A 6,078-nucleotide genomic window follows, 5' to 3' on the forward strand; every position below is an offset into this window, starting at 1 on the left:
AGTATACATCAATAACTACGTAATCAAGAATGATTAATTAAACATAATTTTACCTTAAATTAATGTAGGTGGAGCTTGTTAATTGGCCTCATTATTAACATAGATAGCTGAGTATAAAGATATTGAAAGATTCTAACGTAACAAATAGTTTTCAGTCACATTCTAATAAATAATAATACTATTAAATAATGTACCTTGAATTGATCAAATTAACTAGGAGGCAACAGTGACACCATCCAAAAAATTAGTGGTGCTAATAATGACTAATTCAAGCAACAATACTGGCTTACTGACTATAATGACTTGCTCTCAGTAGAACTGGCCAAATGATAATTGACAAGGAACCACAAATTCACTGTCCTACGGTTTCAACACTGATCTTTATGCAGCCTATGCTCTCACATCTACTGATCTATTACACTGTCAGGATAAGCTGGAACTTTACTATTTACCTTAGTAAGTTTCTAGGGGTCCCGATAAAAGTAGGAGTGGGAGCAGGAGTAGGAGTAGGAGTTTGCCAGATAAAAGTAGGAGAAGTAGGAGTAGGAGTAGGAGTTTGCTAGATAAAAGTAGGAGGAGGAGTAGGAGTTTGCTAGATAAAAGTAGGAGGAAGAGTGGAGTAGCTAGGAGTTTGCTAGATAAAAGTAGGAAGACGTAGGAGTAGGAGCCCCGTCCGTCAGTATTAGCTCAGATTAGCTTCGTCCCCAGGCTCTCGAGGCTAGGCCAGCACCATTTCAACATCTGTGTAGAGTTTGGAAACTGTGTAACTGATAGGTATCCATCATCTTTGAGCCTTGTTCCTGCTTCTGTAAAGCCATTCTGTGCTCAATTCAGTAAAAACTCTCTTTCCAAACAAGGGTGACCAAAGTGGATACTGTGGACAGGAGTTTCATAGTGATCCACCATAGTGGTTTTTGTTGTATCAAGTAAAAAGAGTTGTCATCAGGAATGGAACTTTTTTTTGAATGCATTGGCAATCTCACTGTACAGAGTTCCCAGTTTCTTAACAAAACTCCTTGGATTATTCCATTTCAAATAGACTCTTTTGGACCAAAAGACCTACATTGCATCAGCAGTACTGTACCAGATACAATTCATGTCTATTCTAATGTTTATAAACTGGCGGATTACACTATGACAAAGGATCTACATATTACATTGATAGTCCTATGGAAAAATAAAAGGTATATAATGGACTTGGGGTGACAGATGAAGTTAGACTTAGAAATGTAATTGAGTCAGATTTTGGTAATCAAAAGGGGTCCTATTTATACTTCATACTGCTTCCGTAAACAATTCAGATCTTTGGTGCATTTATTAGTGTCACAATTAAATTCTAGGTCTAACAGTAACTCTGAAAAAATATTTTTATCCAAAAATCATCATCATGAACACATTATTTTTATATCTTAACTTTTATCATCTAAAGCTGTCTAAAAAATGGCAAAAATTAGTGAAAATTTGACACTTTCAATTCATGAATTGCTATACTTGTGAGCAAATCTTACATGTGTTCAAAAATAGCCATAAATTATGTAATATAATTTTATACAAATTTGTACACTCTGTTACCCAATATTTAATAAAATAAAGTGTACAAATTTGTACACCTATTATTTGACAGTACAAATCTGCACACTTCTGAAGTGTACAAATTTGTTCACTCTAATGTAGAGTGTACAAATTTGTACACTTTTGGGTGTACAAATTTGAACAATCGCACAATAGGTATGCCAATATACGACACTTATTTGCTGTTTTTTTCTAAAAGTGCTGAAATTTTGTAAAGCAATGGAATTTTTTGACACTATTGCAATATTCAAAGACTTTCTGTACAAATTTTGAAATAAACTTTTAATAATAATTGCAGCATCTAGATTTGGAAAAGTTAGACAGGAATGATTAATTATTATGTATCTTACTAAATACAGGGAATTAGTCTAATGGAAAATGATTTTATATTTTTTCCAGTCAACAAACCCCAACATTGGTCACTATATGTAAGGAGTAAATGTATTCGAAGCACAGTGAAGTCCATTGAAGTAAAAGTTACTTTTAATTACTGATGAAAATGCATGTGATTCCTATAGGTGAAGTTATGACAGTTATACAGTGGAGAGTGCATTAGTGGTTTTTTGAATCATCAGCAGAATAAATTTGTAAATTCAGCAATAGATAACAATACATGGATTGAGCTTGATGACATGGTAATGAGAATACTATATAATAGTAAGAATGCTTATATGTGCATGAATTGCTTTTAGCATGTAGTCAGGCATGGCCTGACCCTTGCGAAAACAGAGGGTCAGGAACCTCGTATATACCAGTCTTGTTAGCTGCTGCAAAAATTCTGCAGTGACGCATTGTGACTCGCTATGACTATTAACTTTAATAATCATTAATAATTGAAAATGGATGTTGGTGCTGTAGCTGCTAATCTTCTTGGTATCCATTCTCTGCATTTGCATATTCTTCCAGACACTATAAATTGTGACGTAAATAAAAAATCTGTATATATGTTGGGAAAATTCACTAAAACAATAATTTGGTCAGAGGTTAGCTACTCAAAATTTGTTATAATGAAATTTACCACCAACTGTATTTCTTCATTTATAGATAGTTGCTTCTTTAATAATAAATAAATTTGATGTTACATATCAAGTGGCAATAGAGGCTGTCATTAATAATACTATTCCATCCTAATTTTATTCTTTTATGTTAAATTGTTCATGTACTAGTAAATTTATGCATTAATTTATAGGCTTAGAAAGGATATTAAATCTCGACTGGTTGGCGGCAGCAATGAAATAATCACTAGTAGATCTATAGACCCACTTTTTCGGAAGAATTCAAAGACATCATAATAAATTAGTCTTGATCTAAAAATTGGATAGTCACTTTTCAAAAGTTGTCTACGCCCCTGATAAGTCAGTAAAATCTCAAAATTGGATCGTTGAAAAGTCTAGCAAACTTCTATAGTACCCCGCCGTATTGAAGGAAACGAGAAGTCAGACTGCAATGGAGGGCTTTGAAAGGGTAGGCTCCTAGCCTCCTACTCCTACTTTTATCTAGCAAACTTCTAGCTACTCCTACTCTTCCTCCTACTTTTATCTAGCAAACTCCTACTCCTCCTCCTACTTTTATCTAGCAAACTCCTACTCCTACTCCTACTTCTCCTACTTTTATCTGGCAAACTCCTGCTCCCACTCCTGCTCCCACTCCTACTTTTATCGGGACCCAGCTTCTAGGCCTTAGAAAAGTAAAAAAGCAATCCCGATTCTCTCCATGTGACTGGCAGCCATCTTTCGAAAATGAATGATACACTGGTGTAAACAGCACTGTTACATCAATGATGGACTTACACTCTGTATCATATTGATGAAGATTCATTAGTGTAGCATTACATTAAGTATCTTCTTTGTATACAGCAACGTATCAGACCGGGGTTAAATCATGAGTGAATCAGGACTGTAATCATTAAAGTTACATTAATGTTAACTTTACAGCCCAGTATCATAATGTAATTTCTTGGCTGTGTAGGCAGTATCGAACTGGTATCGAAACATTTTGAATACCGAAAATTTCGATTCCGAGTACAACCACACCCACTTAACTACAATAATTGTTAATAAACTACTAATTAATTACAAAATTAAAATGTAAATATTTTTATTGTTAAAAATGAACACCAAGAATAATAAATATTGCTTCTCCAGCTGCTCTCTGAACTTTCTCAGTCTTTCTGGATTGTTGTTTGAGTCTTTGAGATGGTGAAAAAGTGAGGAAGTGAACAATGAAGCCTGTTTTTAGTGCTCATGGTCAATTGTAGCAGCAGTAACTGGCTGAAAGTACCTCTGGACTTTGACCTCCTCAGGTAGAGTCAGGTACTCGGAATCGTACTCGATACCATCGATACTCAGAGAAAAAGTACTCGGAATCGAACTGAATCAGATTTTATTGGTATCGCCCATCACTACAAAATGGCGCCCAGAATTAATTTCATCCTAAACCACGCCTTACAACCATAAAAATTTCTAATAATCTTCCTATGCATTAGTACGCAATCAATTTTCACTTCCAGTGGTCTATAACAAAAATTATACACTATAAGATTTTAGTTAAGAGGCTAAGAGCTACTACTACAAGGGGACATCACTTCCATATACTTGACTGTTACATTTCCGAATGTGATCACCTTGTGATCAAGGTATCAAGGACACTAAGCAAGTGGAATCAAAAAATCAAGATAAATTTTGTACTAGAACAAAACTAGCCCCTAGGTTGCACATGTACAAGACTACAAGTTAAATTTGATCCAAAGCAAATGGCACACTCAAATTACATACAATTACAGATGGGTTATATGGTATACATGTATTCTATATTTTCTATTTTACATGTCATATTCTGTGGAGTGTGGATTGCCACTCATGGACCAATTCTAACTTTAATTAATTGACACAAAAATAACGAGTGACACTGTCATTTTGTGGGCAACGGGCATGCAGATAAATTTCAGTCCATTTTGTCAATTTTTGGCTAGGCAACGTTTAGAGTAACATTAGTGGTACCACTAGAGTCCTATGTTTAAGATAATGTCCTCTAAAAAGTCTGGTACTTATAGGATTTCATTATTCCGGCTTATCAAGGCTGCAAAAGTTGAGGTAGCCATGATGAAATGGGATGAATCCTACTTAGTGACACTACTGTGTTACTAATAATTCAACGGCCCCGTGGGCTTAGATCTACGAGGGCGGTGTTATATAATGACCTAAGCTCTAAAACTAAACACAAAACTCCAAATCCTAACCCTACAATCCTGGAGGCTTTTAAATTGTATGAGAGAGTTTTTAGATAGACCAAGTAAAAAAATTTTTAAAAAGTAACAAATCTAAGCCATAGCATATTCTCATCTAGCAATACAAGGTAGTACTGACTGGATTCAAATACATGTACATTGTATATAGGGGTGAAGCACTGTAGCTCTAAAACTACACTTCAGTGTTTGAAAGAAAATGTATTATTTTATTTGTATATGTGTGTGTGTAATATCAAATGAACTTGCATTTACAGAGTGTGTATTTGACTAAATTAACTTAACAAAACACAGAAACAAAAACCATGTGAGAACTAGTTGTTACCATAATTAGCTAATGATTAACTAATTGATGCAGAGCATATGAAATCATTCTATCAATACTACTGACTTGTGGTTGACCATGTTCATCCACATATTTCATTATGTTGGAGCTGCTATCCTTGAAGTTTAAAATCATTTTACATAGTGAAGCCACGTTGCTGTCATATTTGCAAGCCACACCAAAAATCACTATATGTTTGAAATGTTGACCACTCTTCATGGCTGACTCAGCAACCTTACCTGCCACAGCCATCATATTCCCCATCAGTTGTGCATTGGCAAAAACTTCTTGCTTCGATTCCCCAGCAATACCATAAAGTGTATCACCCTCAGACACTTCCACTTGATGCTGATTTTCTGACGCTTCAATCTGCTGCTGCACTTCCTCTATGCCTTGTACTACTACACCACATTGTGAATTATGCCGTAATAAGCAGAAATCGGGCTTGGAATTTTCATGGTATGTCACGTTTATTCGACAGGGTTGTTGCTCACATAGAACAGTTGTGTCGTCAGACACAAGCACTTCTAACCAATCAGCTAAATGGTGGTTGTTATTTACTTCAACAGTCCTTAAAGGTTGGCTTCGAATGTTATCGAATGTTTGTTTCACAGTGGTACGGCACTGCTTCATGGACTTAGCAAAATTGTTAGGATCAACAGTCAGCAGTGCTTGATCAATGTCTTCAGCTGCTACATCTATCACTGATTTTGGATATACTTCTTTTGCTGGGACAAAATGCACTTGAATGACCATTGTAGTTAGGGCTAATGTAAGATCATCTTGACTATCATTAGCATCAATAAAATGACCTAATGTAGCACTACTGGCACAAAGAGGCTTATCAAATACATACATGTACCTCCCACAAGAAATATTAACATATTCGCCAGCTATATTACGGTCTTTCTTATGTTTTATTTGAGAAGATGGTTTT

General features: G+C 35.3%; 3 long non-coding RNA genes across 7 annotated transcripts; 1 reads left to right on the forward strand and 2 right to left on the reverse strand.

Annotated features, from left to right (window-relative positions):
* Window positions 1–6: 6 nt before the first annotated feature.
* On the reverse strand, window positions 7–474 carry LOC109584886 (uncharacterized). 4 transcript variants are annotated; one of them, XR_002186216.1, is made up of 3 exons: window positions 453–474; window positions 295–412; window positions 7–162 (listed from the first exon to the last, which is right to left on the reverse strand). It is a non-coding gene; the product is annotated as an uncharacterized LOC109584886 (long non-coding RNA). The 4 variants fall into 4 exon arrangements; XR_002186219.1 differs by lacking the exon at window positions 453–474 and adding an exon at window positions 195–213 and having other exon boundaries at window positions 7–132; window positions 295–446; XR_002186218.1 differs by lacking the exon at window positions 453–474 and adding an exon at window positions 195–253 and having other exon boundaries at window positions 7–132; window positions 295–446.
* A 1,390-nt stretch (window positions 475–1,864) lies between these two features.
* On the forward strand, window positions 1,865–2,793 carry LOC109584887 (uncharacterized). Of its 2 annotated transcripts, XR_002186221.1 has the most exons (5): window positions 1,865–1,887; window positions 1,932–2,042; window positions 2,091–2,207; window positions 2,265–2,555; window positions 2,617–2,793. It is a non-coding gene; the product is annotated as an uncharacterized LOC109584887 (long non-coding RNA). The 2 variants fall into 2 exon arrangements; XR_002186220.1 differs by having other exon boundaries at window positions 2,091–2,555.
* A 449-nt stretch (window positions 2,794–3,242) lies between these two features.
* On the reverse strand, window positions 3,243–3,505 carry LOC109584888 (uncharacterized). Its single transcript, XR_002186222.1, has 2 exons — window positions 3,363–3,505; window positions 3,243–3,302 (listed from the first exon to the last, which is right to left on the reverse strand). It is a non-coding gene; the product is annotated as an uncharacterized LOC109584888 (long non-coding RNA).
* Window positions 3,506–6,078: the final 2,573 nt, after the last annotated feature.

The sequence above is a fragment of the Amphimedon queenslandica genome, unplaced genomic scaffold (genome assembly GCF_000090795.2).
Source record: "Amphimedon queenslandica unplaced genomic scaffold, v1.1 AMPQUscaffold_13154, whole genome shotgun sequence".
NCBI classification, from domain to species: domain Eukaryota; kingdom Metazoa; phylum Porifera; class Demospongiae; order Haplosclerida; family Niphatidae; genus Amphimedon; species Amphimedon queenslandica.